Here is a 22,532-nt window from a genome sequence, read left to right as displayed (position 1 = left end):
TACTTGGTTGTCTTTGTTAACCTTGATGTAACATTCCAGTGGCACCTGATTTTGTCTAGAAATCATTCCCAAGTGGGTAAACATCATATATGTAACCTCACCCTTGTAAGCCTGCTTTCTTTCCCTGTATGTCATGGAAAAATTTCTGTGTTAATTGGAGGTGGTTTCTGGCCTAATTACGTTTGAAAACAAATTGTTGAATGGAGATACACCTTAAGAAAGAGATGTTGAAATAATTGCTTGAGTAAACATAGATCACCATGACCTTGTAATAGTTTCCCTTGAAATTATTTAGTGAAAGCAGATTTAGGCAATTACTGAAAACCAGTGATCAAGGAAGGAAAATAAACAGCTTTTTTTGTTTGTTTTCTATTTCATAGGACTATACAGAGCACACCACTTAAATGACTAATACTAAAATTTAAATTTCAATTATTTAAATCTCTGGTATATGTATATATATGGTGTTATATATATGTTATATATATATAAGGTGTCATATATATATATATAAGGTGTTTTTGCTTATGAAGCAAGACTTTTGTCAGAATTCATGTACTTGTAAAATTCTAAGTTCAGGATCATAATAAGTGAGACTTTTTGTGATTATTTGGAGCATTTTGTCAGATTATGCTTTCGATTTCCCCATTTTAGAGTCATTATCTAATTCTACTTTATAGGTATTTAGTATCTTTGTTCCTTCAAGAGTATTATGAAGTCATTATATGTATTCTATCATATGGAAAGAGAATATTAGTGAACAATGGCTTCTACATTGAGACTTTAACTTTGAGACTTTACTTTGAAACTTCTACTTTGAGACTTTAAACACCAAGAGAGGCAGGCCTCAGATGATCAAGATAATGTTAATTGGCTAAAAAAATTGAGGAATATTTTTTGTGAGAATATCAAGGGGAAAAAGAGGAGACAGGGACATTTATTTATGATTAATCTCAAACTGGAAGGTAGTTTTCAATTGTGACTGTATACTAAAGATTGTCACTTGATTCACATGTATTCAGGGCTCATAAAATTAAGTCATCATAGTTAGAAATGGTTTCATGCTATCACGGTGTCTGTCAGAATTAGCAGGCAATATCTCATTATAGGAAATTTTAAGTATGTTAGTGATTTTTTAAAAAACATAAAATTTTGAGATTTTAGGATTTGGAGAATAACTACCTGAGCCCATCCTCTTTGTTGTGAGTTAGCAATGGGACAGAAGTATTTGTAATATAGTGAGAGAAACTAGGAAACAAGCTCACTAGGGTGATATTGAGGCCATGTAATACAGAATAATCTATTTCGGGAGTTCCTTGCAAAGGTATAATAGTACCAGATCTTTGGGAATGTTTTAGTTTTTAAATTTTACTTTTCCTAGATACAATATCTAGTTGAATTTTTTTATGTGGCAATTCTAGGAGTGCTGTGGATGCGTGGGAAAATAGGAATGTGAAAAGCTTAGCTCAACTTACCTTCCACTTTTATTTCTTTTAAATGTCACAAAATAGAGTCTACAAAAATGTTAGCTATCTGGGGTCATTTTGAATAGCTGATTATCTAGTAGTTTTAAAATTAAAAGAAAATGTTTTATTATAAAAGAAAATGCTTAGTAAAATTTAAATCTGTATTATTTAATGTTACATTTTGAAATACATTAAGATAATTATTTTAATATAAAAGCATGTTTATTTTAGAAAATACAGAAATAAACTTTTTTTGCAGCTCCACTACCCAGTGTTAATTATTACACTATTATGGTTTGAAATTGGATTTCCAGGCTATTTCCCTATGAAGACATATGCTTTTATTTTCTAAAGGATCGTATTTTATCTACCTTTTTGTAGTCTTTTGCCTACTTTATATCATATTTAAAAGAGCAGCCCATTTTATTAAATATTGTTCTGTGGTATAATTTGCATGGCTGCTTACTGTTATATTACATAAGTGAACCATAATGTCATGTTTAATTTAAATGAACTAATTCTATTTTATTAACTAGGTTTATTATAAAAGAAATATGTATATTCATGTTAAATCTATAATATATTAACCAAACTTCTCTTTTATTACTTACCTCTTTTTAAAGGGAAACTGTTCTTTTTATTTTCTTATTTATTATAAACTCATATTTGTATAATACACATAGCTTTTGCCTTACTAAATATATAATAATACTATATAATAGTATATAATATATAATATATTATATATATACTATTATATTATATTTTTTATAATATATAATATATAATATATTATAAAAATAATAATATATGATAATATATTATATAATATATATTATAATATATATTATGTATATGTGTATTTTATATATATTATATACATTTATTTATATATAAATTTATATACAAATATATAATATGTATTATATATTTATATATAATATAATTATAATAATATATAATATTATACATTATTATTAACATAATATATTAATAATATAATATAATATTAATATACTATTAACATATTAATAGTATATGATTATATATTATCTAATGTATAATATATTATATATAATGTATATATAATGTATATAATATATAATATGATATACATTATATAATATATAATATGATATACATTATATAATATATAATATAATATAATATACATTATATAATGTATAATATAATATACATTATATAATGTATTATATAATGTATAATATAATATACATTATATAATGTATTATATAATGTATAATATAATATACATTATATAATGTATTATATAATATACGTTATATAATATATAATGTATAATATATACGTTATATAATATGTATAATATAATATACGTTAGATATTATATAATGTATAATATAATATACGTTAGATATTATATAATGTATAATATAATATACGTTAGATATTATATAATGTATAATATAATATACGTTAGATATTATATAATGTATAATATAATATACGTTAGATATTATATAATGTATAATATAATATACGTTAGATATTATATAATGTATAATATAATATACGTTAGATATTATATAATGTATAATATAATATACGTTAGATATTATATAATGTATAATATAATATACGTTAGATAATATATAATGTATAATATAATATACGTTAGATAATATATAATGTATAATATAATATACGTTAGATAATATATAATGTATAATATAATATACGTTAGATAATATATAATGTATAATATAATATACGTTAGATAATATATAATAATATATATTACGTAATATACGTTATATAATATATAATATATAACATAATATACGTTATATAATATATTATATATTACGTAATATACGTTATATAATATATAAGAATATATATATTATATAATATATACACTATATTATATTTTATATAATATTATAATATATAATCTAATAATATAATAATAATAATATTATTATTATTATTTTGAGACAGAGTCTCACTCTCTTGCCCAGGCTGGAGTACAGTGGTGCAATCTCGGCTCACTGTGAGCTCCACCTTCTGAGTTCAAGCAATTCTCCTGCCTTAGCCTCCTGAGTTTCTGGGATTATAGGCATCTGCCACCACACCCAGCTAATTTTTGTATTTTTTGTAGAGACACGGTTTCACCATGTTGGCCAGGCTGGTCTCAAACTCCTGACCTCAGGTGATCCACCTGCCTCAGTCTCCCAAAGTGCTGGGATTACAGGCATGAGCCACTCTGCCTGGCCTACTTTTATATTTCAGGGTTTATATTATGAATTTATAGTGTTTTAATTATAGCTACATGTAAAGCTACCGGAATATATAGAACATAGCATAAGAGTAAGTTTGGATTTGACTCTGGTATAGTTGTTTTAGAACTTACTTTCTTGAAAGACTTCTTGCCAAGGGATTGCTTTTTAATGATTTTGCCTGTCTCTTTTATAACTTAATAAAACATTTGCAGCTACCTTTCTCTAAAATTAATTGATGCTTATCCCAATTGTTGTATTTTTTTACCTAATTACTGCACAATCAGTATCTTTTGATTTTGCACCGTTATTCAATGTAATACCTGAAAGAAATGTTTGTTTTCTTTTTGTCAATGCTCACACACCAGAAGAACTACTGATAAATATTCTTTGTAATCTTCTAGAAATTTTAGATGCATATATAAATACATATATACATAAATAAATACTGTTTTTTCGCTTTTTTGGTAGAGACAGTCTTGCTGTGTTGCCTAGGCTGGTCTTTAACTCCTGGGCCCAAGCAATCCTCCCGCCTCAGCCTCCCAAAGTGCTGAGATTATAGGCATAAGCCATGGAACCCAGCCCATAACTTCTTTAAACAAAAAATATTATACAAGCATGTTCACACTCATACACACTATTAGGCAATATGAATTTTCATTTTAAGATATGTTGTAAGAATGATGAATGAGGTTAGAAGCACAGTCTCTTCAGCTATGCTGCTTGGAATTGGACCCCAATTCCCACAATTACTATGTGTGACATCTAGGGAAAGTTATTTCACATCTTAATGTGTCTCAGTTTCCTCATGCTTAGCGTGGTGAACAATACAAATGTCTATCTCATAGATTGATGTGAGCTTTCAGTAAATTTGTGCATGAAAAGTACTCAGTTATTGGCAAAATAGAGTCATTGTATTTAGCTGTTACTTTTTTATGTAAGAGAATATAAATTTATTCTAATATTTTTAGACTATCCCATCTTAATATTACTGTAATTTATTGATCCCCCATTACAAGCCATTGTGTTATTTCCCTATTTTATATTATTGAAACAATGCTCTCTGTTTGTCTGTTATTGGTGTATAAGAATGCTTGTGATTTTTGTACATTGATTTTGTATCCTGAGACTTTGCTGAAGTTGCTTATCAGCTTAAGGAGATTTTGGGCTGAGACAATGGGGTTTTCTAGATATACAATCATGTCATCTGCAAACAGGGACAATTTGACTTCCTCTTTTCCTAATTAAATACCCTTTATTTCCTTCTCCTGCCTAATTGCCCTGGCCAGAACTTCCAACACCAATAACCGACAAACAGAGAGCCAAATCGTGAGTGAAATCCCATTCACAATTGCTTCAAAGAGAATAAAATACCTAGGAATCCAACTTACAAGGGATGCGAAGGACCTCTTCAAGGAGAACTACAAACCGCTGCTCAACAAAATAAAAGAGGATACAAACAAATGGAAGAACATTCCATGCTCATGGGTAGGAAGAATCAGTATCGTGAAAATGGCCATACTGCCCAAGGTAATTTATAGATTCAATGCCATCCCCATCAAGCTACCAATGACTTTCTTCACAGAATTGGAAAAAACTACTTTAAAGTTCATATGGAACCAAAAAAGAGCCCGCATCGCCAAGTCAATCCTAAGCCAAAAGAACAAAGCTGCAGGCATCACGCTACCAGACTTCAAACTATACTACAAGGCTACAGTAACCAAAACAGCATGGTACTGGTACCAAAACAGAGATATAGATCAATGGAACAGAACAGAGCCCTCAGAAATAACGCCACATATCTACAACTACCTGATCTTTGACAAACCTGAGAAAAACAAGCAATGGGGAAAGGATTCCCTATTTAATAAATGGTGCTGGGAAAACTGGCTAGCCATATGTAGAAAGCTGAAACTGGATCCCTTCCTTACACCTTATACAAAAATTAATTCAAGATGGATTAAAGACTTAAACGTTAGACCTAAAACCATAAAAACCCTAGAAGAAAACCTAGGCATTACCATTTAGGACATAGGTATGGGCAAGGACTTCATGTCTAAAACACCAAAAGCAATGGCAACAAAAGACAAAATTGACAAATGGGATCTAATTAAACTCAAGAGCTTCTGCACAGCAAAAGAAACTACCATCAGAGTGAACAGGCAACCTACAAAATGGGAGAAAATTTTTGCAACCTACTCATCTGACAAAGGGCTAATATCCAGAATCTACAATGAACTCCAACAAATTTACAAGAAAAAAACAAACAACCCCATCAAAAAGTGGGCGAAGGACATGAACAGACACTTCTCAAAAGAAGACATTTATGCAGCCAAAAAACACATGAAAAAATGCTCACCATCACTTGCCATCAGAGAAATGCAAATCAAAACCACAATGAGATACCATCTCACACCAGTTAGAATGGCAATCATTAAAAAATCAGGGAATAACAGATGCTGGAGAGGATGTGGAGCAATAGGAACACTTTTACACTGTTTTTGGGACTGTAAACTATTCCAACCATTGTGGAAGTCAGTGTGGCGATTCCTCAGGGATCTAGAACTAGAAATACCATTTGACCCAGCCATCCCATTACTGGGTATATACCCAAAGGACTGTAAATCATGCTGCTATAAAGACACATGCACACGTATGTTTATTGCGGCATTATTCACAATAGCAAAGACTTGGAAGCAACCCAAATGTCCAACAATGATAGACTGGATTAAGAAAATGTGGGACATATACACCATGGAATACTATGCAGCCATAAAAAAGGATGAGTTCATGTCCTTTGTAGGGACATGGATGAAATTGGAAATCAGCATTCTCAGTAAACTATCGCAAGAACAAAAAACCAAACACCGCATATTCTCACTCATAGGTGGGAAGTGAAAAATGAGAACACATGGACACAGGAAGGGGAACATCACACTCTGCAGACTGTTGTGGGGTGGGGGGAGGTGGGAGGGATAGCATTGGGAGATATACCTAAAGTATAATAATAATAATTAAAACAAAACAAAAAAAAAAGAAAAGGTCAATGTGTTACCACTTACCAGTGAGCTAACACAAAATTTAATGCCTATGTTGAAAGAAAAGTTTAGGGAAAAATTCTGAGTTATTGGATGTAGACAGAGAAGTCAGTCTGTTGCTATTTACATAAGTATTATATACCTAAGGGCAGAGAACTTAGAAGGACATGATGAAATAAAAATTAACTTTAGTAGTGAAATCCTGAAAAAATAGGCTAAACATCACTAAGAAATTATTTTTGCCAAGTTTTATCTTAACACATTTTTATTATAAGGGATTTTGAACATAGAACATATAGTATGACAACTTGGGTCCCCACCATTTAGCTTTGTAAAATTTTAATGTTTTTTTCATGCTTGCTTTGTATTTTTCTATTTAAAGAAATATAATATTACAGACTTAGATTTCCACAGTGTTCACTACCTAATATAAAATTGTTTTGTAGCCCTTCCCAGAAGTAATCACTCTTTTGAATTTGGTGCTTTTAGTTACCAAGAATTTTATATTCTTTTAAAACATATTGTACTTGTTATAAATGGTGTCAGATAAATATACTTTGTTGAATTTTTTTATTTTGAGATGTGTCTTCATTGATACATGAGCCCTAGCCCACTTAGTTGTAATCTATATAGTTAGTACATGTATTCTATTGTATGAATAGTACAGAATTTGTAATCATTTTCTTGTTATGGACATTAAGATTGTTTATAATTCATCACCATCGCAAACCATGCTGCAGTGAGTATCCTTGTTCATGTTTACATAGGCACATGAGCAAGTGTTTCTCTGTGTTGTGTGTCTCCGTGTGAACTAGCCAGGTTTTAGGTTCGTATATGTATCTTTACCGTTAGTGTCTGTTGTCACATTACTTATCATTGGGCCATAACCACCCTCATATGATTTACTAGTTCCTGTTTTTCCACATTCTCACCCATACTCGGCCTCTCTAATGGATGTAAAATGGAATTCATTGTTTTAATTTATATTGCCTATTACTAGTAAAGTAGGACCCTATGTCATGTGTTTATTAACCATTAGATTTTCCTTTTCTGTGAATGATGTGTTTATATCTTAGCCCCATTTTTTTGTTTGATTTTTATTTCTCTTATTTATATGAATTTGAGAGCTGTCTCATAAAAAGAGGAAAACAAGAGATGAGATCCTACTGTGTCACCCAGGCTAATCCAAACTTCTGGACTTAAGCGATTCTCCCATCTTGGCCTCTCAGAGTGCTAGGATTATAGGCATGAGCAACTGTGGTCAGCAAAAAAGAAAAAAAAAAATTGTTATTTTTTTTTTGAGTCTTGCTCTGTCGCCCAGGCGGAGTACAGTGGCATAATCTCGGCTCACTGCAACCTCCACCTGCCAGGTTCAAGCGATTCTCCTGCCTCAGCTTCCCGAGTAGCTGGGATTACAGACGCTCACCACAATGCCTGGCTAATTTTTGTATTTTTAGTAATGATGGGGTTTTGCCATATTGGCCAGGCTGGTCTCCATCTCCTGACCTCAAGTGATCCACCTGCCTTGGCCTCCCAAAGTGCTGAGATTACAGGCATGAGCCACTGCACTCAGTCCAAAAATATATTGTGAATAACATTTTATTAGTATATTCTCTCAGTTTATAGCTTGTATTTTCACTTGGTGTATGTTTCCTTATAATACAGGAGTTTTAAATTTTAATACTATCATAATGGTTAATATTTGATTTCTTTTTGTTTTAAAAATCTTCCTAAGACCATAAACATTTTCTTGTGTAATTTCACCTAAAGGTTTTAAGAGTTTGCTTTTAAGTTTGTCTTCAATACACTAATCCACTTGGAATTTATTTTCTGTATGATGTGAGGTAGGGATGTAATATAATGTGTTTTTTTCTTTTTTTTAAATTTATTTTATTTTATGTAAGTAACCAATTCCTCTCCCCGAAATTTTTTTCCAAAATAATATTAAAATTTAAAATAGTTCTAAATTTGTAGGAAACCTGCAAAGATAGTACTCAGAATTCCTATATACTCCACACCCAGTTTTCTCAATTGTTAACATCTTATATTAGCATAGTTTTAAAATAGACTGTAGTACATATTGCTCTACACATTGTAGAAGTGGTTTTTATTTTTACAACAAAACATTAGGGAATTTTAGTTTAGGATTTTTATCTCATAACACATATTTTATAGGTAATTTAAATCAAAACAGGGTGATTGTGTCATAAATTTTGACACAAATACAAATAAGTGTTTTACCTAAAAAGATTTGGGGTGACTGTGTCATAAATTTTGACACAAATATAAATAAGTGTTTTACCTGAAAAAGATTTGGGGAAGAATCTTAACTTGGCAAATGATGTTTTAGTCTGTTGCCTTTTTATTGCCAAAATATCTTGAATTTCCTTGCAACATTTATAGCTATAGAGTTTGTTGATTACTAACTAAGGGGCCTTTGTAGTCAGTTCTAAATTCTAGAATGGGGAAACAGGGAATAAAGGTTTTTCTTAAAACCTACTCCTGGTTTTGCTGCACTAGGCCAAGCACTCTTTTGTTTACTTTTATTCTTTTCTACTGCACTTCACTAATAAAATATGTATACTAAAATTTGGAGACTCAAAAGGGGGCATGTAGTACTCATATTTGAAATTTAGTCCAAGATCAGTGAAAATCACATCAAGAAAGATAGTGAACATAACTTATAAAGTGGTTGCTAGTTTAGACAAGAAATCAGTGAAATTCATGAAAATGCTATTTTGGTTCAGAAAAGAGAGTTTAGGTTGGGAGCAAGTGGCTCACACCTGTAATCCTAGCACTTTGGGAGGCTGAGGAGGGAGGATCTCTTGAGCCCTGGAGTTTGAGACCAGCCTGAGCAACATAGTGAGACACTGTCTCAAAAAATAAGACAAGTAAATAAAAGATGGATTTTCTAAAAAAAAATAAAAAATAAAGAGAGAAAGCCAAAAGCATAAGACTGACCCATTTTACTGAGAGTTCAAATTATGATAATTTCATTCTGAGAAGCCACCTAACACACTTAGTGTAGTTGTGCTACAATTGTGAATCTGCCTTCTGTAATAGTTTCTCACTCTTTAAGACACAGAAATAAACATAATTTAGATATGGGTGTATAGCACTCAGATGTTTACTTTTATCTCATGAGAATTGCTAACCTGTTTTAGATTTCTCTTTCTCTAATCAAATAGTCTCAATGTTTTATATAAAGATAAATACTTCAGTTTTAAGAATTGTAGCTTACTAGAAGTATTAGTCTCTATAATTTTAAACTACAAATAAAGTAAATTTTCTTCATTCATGGTACTATGGAATCTCTAATATGGGTCAGTGTTTTTGCTGGGTCATGGGCATAATGCTTGAAGAACTTCCTCTGATGGGGAAAAAGTGAAACATGATGAAATATTGATAGTAAAAGGATTGATGTCTACATTTAACCTTGAAGGATAAGTAGTTTTTTGGATGGATAAGAGGAATCATGGGCCGGGCGCCCCTGGCTCATGCCTTTAATCCCAGCACTTTGGGAGGTCGAGGCGAGTAGATCACGAGGTCAGGAGTTCAAGACCAGCCTAGCCAAGATGGTGAAACCTTGTCTCTACTAAAACTACAAAAATTGGCTGGGTGCAGTGGCAGGCGCCTGTAATCCCAGCTACTCAGGAGGCAGAGGCAGGAAAATCTCTTGAACCTGGGCGGCAGATGTTGCAGTAAGCCGAGATCGTGCCACTGCACTCCAGCCTAGGTGACAGAGTGAGACTCCATCTCAAAAAAAAGAAAAAAAAAAAAAGGAATCATGAAAGGGAATTCTGTTCATTTTAAGTAGCTTGAGATCTTGAGATTTCTGGAGATACCAATAAGAGTGTGTCAGAGAGAAGATGGGAAATAAGAATTTTAAAAAATAAAATCTTGCAAGATACACTATATTGTTTGAGCTTTATTCTGTGGCTTATAAGAAACTCTTGGAGGGTTTAAAAATTGAAACCAAGAAAAAAATGTTGGCTCTTTAATCAGAGTAGAATCCTAATAAACAATTTGGTATGATTAGAGTGGTACTTGAGTAGTAGCTGAGAATTGGGATGTAATAGTCAATATAATTTATCAATGAGAAGAGCATTCATCACCTGGGAGAGGAGGAAAGAAACTCAAGCTTTTAAAGAAGGTGGAATATATTGGACCTCAACCTCTGATTTAAAATATGTGGTGGTACCCTTATAGGAGACTCCATTTTTTTTTTTAAAAGGACCATAGTGTTCTGTATTATGTGCTTTCTAACATTGAATTTGGAAAGTTTCACTGAAGTTCGTGGCACTGGGAAAACCACCATGCAATCAGGGCAGTTTAAAGATAGTAGAGGAAAAATCACACCCGTGATTGCAAATGCTTGTGTTAACTGAATATTGTTTTGGAAGTTGGAAGTTTGAGAAGCCTATGGAACAATATTTCTTTTCTCTGACTAATTCTGAACTACTTGAGAGGTAAGACAAAAGTTAGAGCTTTAGAGATCAAAGTATCCAGTTAAATACTAGGTAGGAGGTTGTTACACAGGCCCAGTTTCTTGTACCTAAGGGACCAGCCAGACAAGTAAATCACTTTTGCCTGGGGTGATGTGAGTAAGTGGGAGGACCTGGAGGCATACACTAATGGATATCTCTTCCCTTGAAAAATAAAGCTGGGAAAAGGTGATTCCTTGTCTTTTAGTCAGTATTTACTGCTGAGACTGGAAAACATTAATGCAGTGAAAATTTGCTACTCCCAAATAGCAGATTTATTGTAGGTACAGTTTTGGAATTTCAAAGCTGAACGTGATCTTGGAGATCATTTACTTAACTCCCCTCGTTTTTACAGATGAGGAAGATATGGGCCTAAAAAGGTCAACTTACTTAAGATAACACAAGTGGAAGAGCAGATCTTCTGAGTCACCATGCCAACATTTATTTATAAGTAGGAATGCGAATGCATTGCTTTTTCAATAGAAAATTAAGTGAAATTTCTCATTTCTATTTTCTTATATAGAAAAACCAAAATATGAGAATCTTAAACACAATAAAGCAAATTAATACTCCAGCTACTTTACAATGACTACTACCACTTTTACACATTTCTTTTCAAATGCTTTTTAATGCATACAATTTATATGTGAGGTATAACTGCAGCATCCAAATTGGAATACAAGAGGGCTCCATCTCTTTCATGTGAAAGGACTCATTTTGCTGCTTGTCTTTTTTATAGAGAACCATTTGGAAAGAATACAAGGTAGATATATAAAGAATACAAGGTAGATATATCAAGAATACTCTGTATCTGGAATTTTTTTCTAACATAAGCTTTGAATAGCTGTGTGAATGTGTACTTCTTTCCTTGAATCTAAAATAAGATTAGACCAGATATGGCAAATACGTTTCTTTTGTCCTTCCCTTAAATTGATCTCATAGTTAACTGCTTTGGAGATTCTGGGAAGATGGCTGCACTTGCCTCACATTCTCCACCTGGATAATCCACTACAGGGAGCGGCGTCCCATGCCTTGTGGTTCTTTCCATCCCTACTTAGGTAATTGTTCAGATCCCACTGGGTTATAACATTCTGCAACTGTATATTTTAGAAGCTCATTTTTTTTTTTTGAATTAAACTAACTTATAATATTACTAAGCTTTACATAAAGTTTTATTCTTTAGACTAATAAATATGCTAGAACCCTCTATAGATGTAACTCAGGGAACTAATTCTTCTGTTGTCATATGATGACAGATTATTCCACACAAACACACATACTAAAAAAGCCATTGTGAACTAAGCTCAGAAAATTTCAACTGAAGCATGGTATTATTATAATGTTTCTCAGCATGAGCAGTAGTTTTCCAGACCCTCAGCCAAATGTCTGAAAGAAGATAAAGTACAGTGGACTTTCCTATAACATAGTCTGAGAATTAAAATCAAAGTGTCCCAGTAACTAAGCTGTCTTAAATGGGAAGTGAGATCTTAGATTCCCTTTGTTATTAAGGATCAAGTCTTTGGTGGGTTTTAGTATTTAAGGTCAACACTCACTAATCCTTTTTTTGAGGGGTCAATGACAGCTTAACTGCAAAGCATAATTTCAGTTTACTACCTGGCAAATACAAGCTTATTACATTAAAAAAAAAACAAAACTGAACCTGATTTTATTTTGCATTTGAAATTTACAGAGTACAAGGTCTTTTTGTATCATAGGCTCATCATTGTAAACATCAGTTATCACTGTGTAAATGAACACTGGAAGTGCTATAAAAATATATTTTAAGTTAATATATAGACAAATATGCTTTTATAGTGTATGGAAAGACTTATGCCCATTGATCATTCATGGTTTTGTAATGAACGTTTTTAAGATAACATTTACCAAAGCTCTATATTTTAATAATCCAGAAAACTATAAAGAAAGTAAAAAATCAGCCAGGCACGATGGCGCAAGCCTGTAATCTCAGCACTTTGGAGGCCAAGGTAGGCGGATCACCTGAGGTCTGGAGTTTCTGACCAGCCTGTCAACATAGCGAAACACCATCTCTACTAAAAATGCACAAATTAGCTAGGTGTGGTGGTGTGCGCATATAATCCCAGCTACTTGGGAGGCTAAGGCAGGAGACTCGCTTGAACCCAGGAGCCAGAGGTTACAGTAAGCCAAGATCACCCCACTGCACTCCAGCCTCGGTAACAGAGTGAGACTCCATCTCAAAAAAAGAAAAAGAAAAAACTCATTCATAATCTTAGCATCCAGAAATTATGATGTCTATATGTATTTACATAATTGGGATCATGTATGTACATACTGATGTAGTTTTATAATCTTTTCACATACCAAATATTTGAATATTTTCTGTGTCACTGAATAACCTTATAGAGCATGATTTTTAGGATACATCTATAAGAATCAGTATATTCCATCATATCAATGTACCACTTTTTAAACCCTTCCTTTTTGACATTTAGATTGCTCCCAAGTTTTTCTTCTTTTAAATTTTTATTTTCTTCTTTAAGTTCTGTTAGACTTGTTTTTTTTAACTTTTTAAAATAATGTTGTGATTAATGTCAGTGTGCAGAAATATTTCTGTATATCTGTGATTTCATTAAACTGTTAGAATCTATTAGGTTAGCTGATACTAAAGTTTTCAATATTTTTGTCCCCCAGAAAGTTATGCCTGTTAAAATTTTATTCACAGTGTATTAGAGTGAGTTGGTCTGTCTCTTTGCCTTGTTTTAACCCTTTTTCGAGACAGAGTCTTGCTCTGTCACCCAGGCTAGAGTGCAGTGGCACAGTCTCACCTCACTGCAACCTCTGACTACTGAGTTCAGGTGATTCCTCTGCCTCAGTCTCCCAAGTAGCTGGGATTGTAAGCACATGACACCACGCCTGGCTAATTTTTGTATTTTTGGTAGAGATGGGGTTTTGCCATGTTGGCTAGGCTGGTCTTGAACTCTTGACCTCAAGTGATCTGCCCGTCTTGGCCTCCCAAAGTGCTGGGATTACAGGCGTGAGCCACCATGACCAGCCTTAAATCTTTGTAGATGAAAAATTACTTATGTAATTTAATTTGCATTTCTTTAGTTACTAGTAAGTTTGAATCTCTACCCCCTTCAATTTATGGCCCTTTGCAGTTGTGGGGGCGGGGCATGTGTTGTTTATTCTATGTAGGGGTGCTTATTTTAGTTTTGGCATTTGGTGCATTAATAATGCTTTTTTTTTTTTTTTTAAACAAAAGCTGTGTGGCAAGGAGAGAAAAGCATGGATTTTTAATTCATGGACTTGTATTTTGTTGTCACTTATGTATTTTCTGTGTGTTTTTGGGCCAACTGTCTGTCATCTGTGAGCCTGAAGTTGACTGATCTGCCAAAAAAGATGATTATGAGATTTAAATGAGACACCTATCCCAGAAGAATCACTTGATGGTAGCTGCACTTCTCCTTTTCCTCACCTCCTCATTATCACCTACCTGTCATTTCTCTCTTTAGGCATTTTTGAACAGAATTGAAGGAAAACGCCATTCAAGTCTGCTATTTGCCTGTAAACAGAGTGTGTACAATCTCACTGACCACCCAATAGTTACTGTTAAAATCTTTTCAATTCTTATGATAACAGCTGATGGATATACTTTTACATTATATATAGTGAGAAAGGAGTGGAAAGAGAGCCAGCATTGGAACAGGCCCAGCCATCAGAGGAGCAGCTTTTTCTTCTCTGTATCTTATACTACACGCTTTTTTTTTTTTTTTTTTTTGGTTAAAGACTAGTTCTTTGTGTTGCATTTTTATGTCAACTTTAGCTGCTGCCAGAATCTTGGATGCCCTAAATACTAGTGCTTACAGTGGAAGCCAGCAGGGTGGACCAGACAGTGAAAAAGATTCCTTTGCTCATGTTGCCAGCTTATCTGAAATCTTGAACAGCTGTTTGAATGAATGAATGAAGTACATGTTAAAGGGAGTTACAGAACTTCCAAAAGAACTGCTTTTATCAGGCAGACTCCCTGTAAGCACCTGTTGAGTAGATCCTCTGTCAGGCACAATGCCAAATTTTGCAGATACAGTGGAAGTAAAACACTAGTCCTGTGCTGAAGATGGCAGATTTAAACAAGAAAATAGCATTAACAAATGAAAGGCAGGATATAAGTATGAAAGGACTACAGGTGTTCTAGACAAGAGGATAGTCATCTAATGTTGGAGGATATTGTCATAGGGAAGTTCCAAGATATTCAAGAAATTGAGACCTATAATTTGGAAGAGGTTTTGGTTTCTTCCAAAGTGAGAGAGTGAGGCTTCATTCTCTCCTGTATTAAACTGTGTTGCTATAATTGCTTTGTCTATGTCAGGGTGATTTGTAAGAAGCAAATGGACATTTGAGTACAACTACACTTTTGTTTAAGACATATGGCATATGTATTTACCTTCCTGATATCAATATGGCAGGTGGAGATGACATGCCATGCCAACAGGTTTTGGTAGACTTGAGTTCTTATACATGGGATGATGTTTTGTTTTATTTTGTTTTGTTTTGTTTTTTTGGCTTGGGAGAGGACAGGCACCAACAGATGGACTTTCTCAGGATAGACCACCATGACTAGAATGCAAAACTGTAAAAGTGACTGCTATATTTTAATCAGCAAATCTGCCACAGTTGTGGGACATTAAAGCCCTAATTGACCCTACATCACCTAAAGATAGGTGCTGCACTCAAGGCTGCAAAGGGAGCCAACCACTTTTATATATTTACATTTTATATCCATTCTCCAGCAACAATTGAAATACTTGTAAGCATTTTAATTCTTCCTGCCAGCTCTGTATTTCAACCTGAGAACCCAAATAATACACTTTCATCCACAACAGTAAAGCTAATTACCCTTGACTGTACCATTTCTAATACAATTTTATTTTAGCATTTCAAAATACATTTAAAAAGTAAATTATGAGTTCTTCCAAACTAGATTCTCTACTTAGTCACATTAAAATGATCAAAAAATGGAAACATTAGAAAATTTTTTTGCCAGGAACAACTTAACCCATCAAAAGGAGAGAAGTCTTTTTTTATATTGTCTACCATATGATACAAAAATTAATTTTGGTAATATTAACAAATGTTCCTTTTTTGGTAATACTTAATTCCTGACATAAACATTAAATCTATGTTATTAAGTCATGTCTTCTAGAATACAGCCTGAACTATGCATAAGACTTCTTTGTTTTGAAGTTATAAATTTTATTTATATCCTTTTGTGAGTTTTTGCCTCTCACAGGTCACTTTTGTTTTGTTCAGAAGTGGTTCTGATTTAAGGCACCAACCTTAAATGTTTCACTGACAATTATTAAAGACACATTGCTTCTAAAACATTGTACTGTGAACATTAAGTGATAGAAAGATAAGACTCTGCCTCACTCCAAAGCAGCTAATTTATTTGAATAAAAACTGTAGTCACAGATAAATACAATATATAGCATAATGTAATAAATCTATAGGAGAGACCAAAAAATATGAAAGAAAGCTTAGCAAACATATAACAAAATAGTAACAATTTTTGGATGATAGGATGAGTGAAAGGAAGAGTAGTGCTAAGTGAAGGCTGGCCATGTGTGCTGGAGCCAGATCTTAGAGGACTTTGGATGTCTTTCTGCATGTTTGAACTATATTCCCCAGGTAATATGGAGAAATTTAGGAGGACTTTTTGTGCCCTTCTCCATCTCCATTAGAAAGTAATACTTGCTCATTATACAGAATTTGGAAAGTACAAAAAAGTATACAAAAGAAATGTAAAATCATTCATAAATTCATTCTCTCTCCTCTGTCACTCTACTCCATCCTGTCTTCCAGTGCTGTTTCCTGACCCACAGTGATGTGATTAGAGCCACGCTTTAGGAATGGCACCTAGATGTGGTATATCATAAGTTGCAGGATAACTTATTAGGAATCTTAGTGTGCAGAGGGAATAGGAAGGAGTGAGTAGAACAAGAATCCTTTTAAAGATAGAAACAGGCTGGGCGCGGTGGCTCACACCTGTAATCCCAACACTTTGGGAGGCCAAGGCAGGTGGATCATTTGAGGTCAGGAGTTTGAGACCAGCCTGGCCAACATGGTGAAATTCCATCTCTACTGAAAATACAAAAATTAGCCAAGCATGGTGGTATGCACCTGTAATCCCAGCTACTTGGGAGGCTGAGGCAGGAGAATCGCTTGAACCTGGGAGGCAGAGGTTGCAATGAGCTGAGATCACGTCACTGTACTCCAGCCTGGGCGACAGAGGGGGACTCCGTCTCAAAAAAAAAAAAAAAAAAAAAGAACAAAAGGCGATTTTTACTGATTTCATGTGGGTGTGTAGGAGGAGAAGAGGAAGTTTTGTTGTGTGATTGACTGCCCTTTCAAGCCCCTGTAGCCAAAAGGATCCTGTTGTCCTCAAACATGAGAAACCTTACAGAAGACAGGATGGGAGACACTATAATTTTGCTTTGGGGTACTTTAAATCTGAGGTGCTATCAAGGCATCTAACTGGTCCAGAAGTATGAACTGTCTATACAGAATCAGGAACCCAGGTAGGAGGTGCAGATGATTGCTGCATTTTCTTTTTTGCTTACAGAGTATTCACCTATTTATTTTAATAAAGAAATTACCAGTTTTTCTAGTGTGTTCTTTTATGTGGATGCTTTCTGAGGCTGTGGTGACAACTGATTTAAGAAGCATATTTACAAAACCATCAGTTCTATTAAAAGATATATGAGGTCAAAGTTAGTGTGATTCAAGGTCAGTGATCCCCAGATTTGACCATTAATCCTATACTAACGGAAGTGGTGGCAGCTTTTACTTCAAAAACACTAAGAATAATGAGATAACACTGTCCTCGACATGTTTTAACAAAGGTAGTTGATTATCTTGTTTCCTGTAAAGGATTTCCACCCTCTGAGTTTTTCCAATAAGTAAGGGGAACATGAGACAGATACCATTTGTAGATTTAGCTGTATATTGACATTTTCAGTCATGATCCAGAATTGGTCAATTACATATGACTGCAGTTCCTGGAGAAGTCTAAATGGAAGGGACAATCTGTTTGTAAGGAAATGGAGTCTTTCCTGCTTTTTCAGGGTAACATGATTATTTTTTAACATGGATCACAGCTGCCCAGAATGCAGTAAAGATTTTTTGTGAGTCTAGTCTTAGGTTTACAAGCTCAGCCTTGTACCACAGCATCAGTGTCCTCATGTATATATGCATTCCCTAACAATTAGTTGTTTGTGCTTCAGTCTTGTTTTGGAGGTTTTTTTTCCCACCATGTGATGTCTGGCCTCAGCTTGAAGAGTTTAAAAATTAAGCATATTTTACTCTTGACCTTTACAGAAATTAAAATTTTTGATTGTACTGTGTAGGTCTCAGTGCTAGAAATGCTTGCTAAAACAGTTTTTTTAAACCTCTATCAGCATTTGAAGCTGTTTGAGATTGTAGAAAATTGTGCAACCTTTGTTTTATTATTTGACTCTTACAGATAGTGCTAAACCTCAAGTATGAATTCTCTTTATATGAGACCAGCACACTGTGGAAATACAGGATTTTAGATAGGCCTTTACAATGCATGTATTTTACATAATTTCACCCTAAAAATGTAACATGTATTTGGCAAAGGAAGGGCTTTTGTTGCTGTCATTCTCCCTCATGTGTTCCTCTTGTGCCTGACTGACTCTGCAGGAGGAACTTTAGTTCTCAGGACCTTGGTTTGCTCATGGCCTTTTGAGATTGATGCTGCCTTTCCTCTTTTTGCTCTTGTTGCAAGGACAGTGCAGTCATATTCTTGCCTTCCTTCTTCTGTTGCACAAATGACTGGCCGCCCTCACCAGGATCACTTGGAGAAAAATCTCTTAGTATTCTGAGAGGGCCTAGACTCGCACTGAGTCCTCCAAAAGGACTGAAGATAGAGGTTTCCTAGAGCTCCTGTCTCCTCTCTTTCTTTTAAGTGCTGGTTCTCTCTAATCTTTGTAAACTCCCATTCTCTGAAAGACAAATGCTTTTAGGGACTCTGCATGGCATATGGATTTTACTCACAAAAACTGTGTCCCAGAGCTCCCCTACCTATTTTTGTACCATCTCTTCCCGTTCATTCACTGCTGTATGTAGCCTTGGCCATGTTGGCTTACTTCCTGTCCTGTTATTGGGTTCTTCTTTCTTACTCCTACCTTGCACATGCTACTCTTCTTCTCAGAATGCCTTTCACATATACTACCCCCACCCCGCCTTATGTTTGCTCACTCTAACCATTGCAGGCTGAAGTCTTTGCTTTCGGGGTCACTTGGGAAATCCTTTCTTGTTCACCTCTCTTCCCAGGTAGGTTTAGATGTCTCTACTGTGTGTTCCCATAGCATGGCCCACATCCCTTTATTACGGCCCTTATGTTGGTTACAATGACAGGTCTGAGATTAATGAAGTATTTTTTTTTCCTTTTTTTTCCTGTCACCCAGTCTGGAGTGCAGTGGTGCGATCTTGTCTCACTGCAACCGCCTCCCAGATTCAAGCGATTCTCCTGCCTCAACCTCCTGAGTAGCTGGGATTACAGGCGCCTGCTACTACGCCCAGCTAATTTTTTTTGTATTTTTAGTAGGGAAGGGGTTTCACCATGTTGGCCAGGCTGGTCCTGAACTCCTGATCTCAGTTGATCCGCCCACCTCGCCTCCCAAAGTACTGGGATTACAGGTGTGAGCCACCGTGCCTAGCCTCATAAGGTATTTTCCATACTGAGCATATTGCCAACCAGTGAGCTGGTGCTTAATAAGGATTTGAAGTAAGAATCAATGGCTCAAAAGAGAGAGAAAGTATGAAGTGTAATTTCTGTATCTGCAGTCAGCATTCACAGGCTCAGTAGTTTGAGAAACCTGTATTTCCTGCTTTGACTTTTTCACTATTTCTTAAGTGCTACTGTTCTTTTAGTCTCTAAATCAAAACCATTTCACATCGAGATATGATACATACATATGTGTATATGTGTGTGTATATTTGAAACCAAAAGTTTTGAAGTACAATATGTCCTCTTACTACTTATAATGAATGCTGATGTTTTTCTATTCTATCCTTTTTAATTTTACTTTTCTCAATGCTCTTCATGACCTATTAGATTGATTCACAACCTCCTTAGGTCACAGTCAGCACTTTGAAAACTACTGCTTTAAATTGCTGTACCTTTTCTATGAGGAATAGTTGAACTGTTGGTGTATCAGTCAGGGTCAACCAAAGAAGCACCGCCAGTAGAAGATAACATTTTGAGAGATTTATCACAAGGAATTGGTTTATGCACATGTTGAGTCTGGCTAGGAAGGTCTGAAATCTGTAGGGCAAGCAGTGAAGATGGGAGGCTGGAAGCCTCAAGCATAAGTTGAAGCTGCTGTCACAGGCAGAATTTCTTTTATCTTCAGGAAACTTCAGCTCTGCTCTTCAGGCCTTTCAACTGATTCAGTCAGGCTCACCCAGATTATTTAGGATAATTTCCCTTACTTAAAGGCAACTGATTTTGAACTTTAATCACATCTACAGAGTACCTTCAAAGTGACACTTGGATTAATGTTTGATTAAATAACTGGGAAGTGTAGCCTAGTCATGTTGACATATGGAAGGATCACCATAGCTTTGTGCAGTGGCAGTATCGCAGCAAATGAGGATTATCCTAGGCAAGATTATAGCTAATTGAAGACTTTTCCCAATATCCCGCCGTGAGGACTTACAGTACAGTCGGCATGAACATTTTTTGGCAGTCTCTATGGAGACTGAATAAAAATAAATAAATAAAAAATAAATGGAAAAAAAAAAAAGACCATCATGGTACTGTGAAGAGCCTGGTCATCATCCTTTTTTATGTAAGGAGTAGGAATCCATTTTAGTTTGCCCACCACTTTATATCACATTCCTTTTTTCCTCTGCACTAATGTTAACCTTCTTAAGATCCTCACCCACTTGTTTGGCCTCATCCGTGTTTTGGCATTCTCTTCCACTACCCTGGGTAAATGTATGTATGGTTCCTGGGAGTTTTACAGAGGTCCTTGTGTTGAGAGCCCCTTTCACTTTAGCCCACAGTTGTTTCCGATGACCTCCTTGAACGAACAGTTAAGTTCCTTTCAAGGCTGTTTCATTCTGTTTCCAGGTAAAATTTGGGGCTTGAGATACTCTTCCCAAGGTACTCAAGACCTCAGAGTTTAGTGTTTGCTTTTCATGATACTCTTTACCCCACTCTCCCTTCCATTCAGAGGTCCAGTCACCCCTGGGGGATTTTCATGGGAGAGTGTAAACTTCTGTACTGGAGAAGCTTAAAAGTCTCACTTTCCATTTTCACTCTCAAGAGAAACTCTCAAACCCTCTTTGGTGTGCCCGGTATCCCCTTATCCCCATTTCCCCTCTGTAATCTCACTGCGTGTGCACACACATACACCTCGTATTGGTCCTCTCCATCTGTTTTCTTATTTAGACAATTTAGACTAATTTTCCTCCATCGGCTTTTAGAAACACAGTGCTGGCAGTTGTAGTAAAAGAAGCAGGAAGGACCAACTGCTGAGACACATGCTAGAACAAAAATTGATTTACTAACTTAACTTGCTGCATCTGTAAAAGAGTATTTACTTCTTAGGATGAGGAATAAGTTATTTCACCTAGGAGACTGTCCACTGCCGCCAAATGGGTGCCAATTGGGTTAATTAGTTAAATGTTTCTGTGATGAGGACACCTGTCCAGTGGAAACTGGACCAAGGCCACCAATTCATTTCATGCTGGCCACCAGTTGTCAGTTAGCAAAACATATGTCTCCAGTTTAAAACTCTGGCTGAACTGAAAGAGAACATTGCTAATTTCTCATGGATATGTTTAATTGTTTACAATAAATTGAAAAGTATTGAGGAAAACATGAACATCAGTGGAATTTCCCAGTTCTCTGTTAAAAAAAACTCGCTAATTTAGGTTTAATTGTCTTAGAATTTGTCCAAATTCAGGATGAGCTAAGTTTACATTTATGAAGGATTTTTTTTCCCTGATTACTTTAATGGCATAAACTATTTTTACAGAGAGAACTTATTTTTAAGGCTTTTCTAGGCAATACTATACCTTAAAATTTACTAAAAATCAATGAAAAATAATGTATAGTAACCAGTAAGCCATAAGTAGAAGATGGAAAAAAGACCAACCATTGTTTGAAAGTGTTCAGTCTCACTAGAATAAAAATTAAAATTAAAATAAAAAAATACTTTTCAAGTATTTTAACAACACATACTTGCCAATAAATGGTACCAATTATGACTGAAT

At 34.6% G+C, this 22,532-nt stretch overlaps 1 protein-coding gene and 1 non-coding gene across 18 annotated transcripts in view; both read left to right on the top strand.

Annotated features, from left to right (window-relative positions):
- The window catches only part of PPP1R9A (protein phosphatase 1 regulatory subunit 9A), a 390,995-nt gene that overhangs the window by 170,013 nt on the left and 198,450 nt on the right, over positions 1-22,532 (top strand). The gene's annotated exons all lie outside the window — the stretch shown is intronic.
- On the top strand, positions 20,870-21,010 carry LOC112134547 (U4 spliceosomal RNA). Its single transcript, XR_002915948.2, has one exon. It is a non-coding gene; the product is annotated as a U4 spliceosomal RNA (small nuclear RNA).

The sequence above is a fragment of the Pongo abelii genome, chromosome 6 (genome assembly GCF_028885655.2).
Source record: "Pongo abelii isolate AG06213 chromosome 6, NHGRI_mPonAbe1-v2.0_pri, whole genome shotgun sequence".
NCBI lineage: Eukaryota > Metazoa > Chordata > Mammalia > Primates > Hominidae > Pongo > Pongo abelii.
The sequence above is the reverse complement of the archived record's forward strand: the minus strand, read 5'-3'. Positions and strand labels throughout refer to the sequence as shown.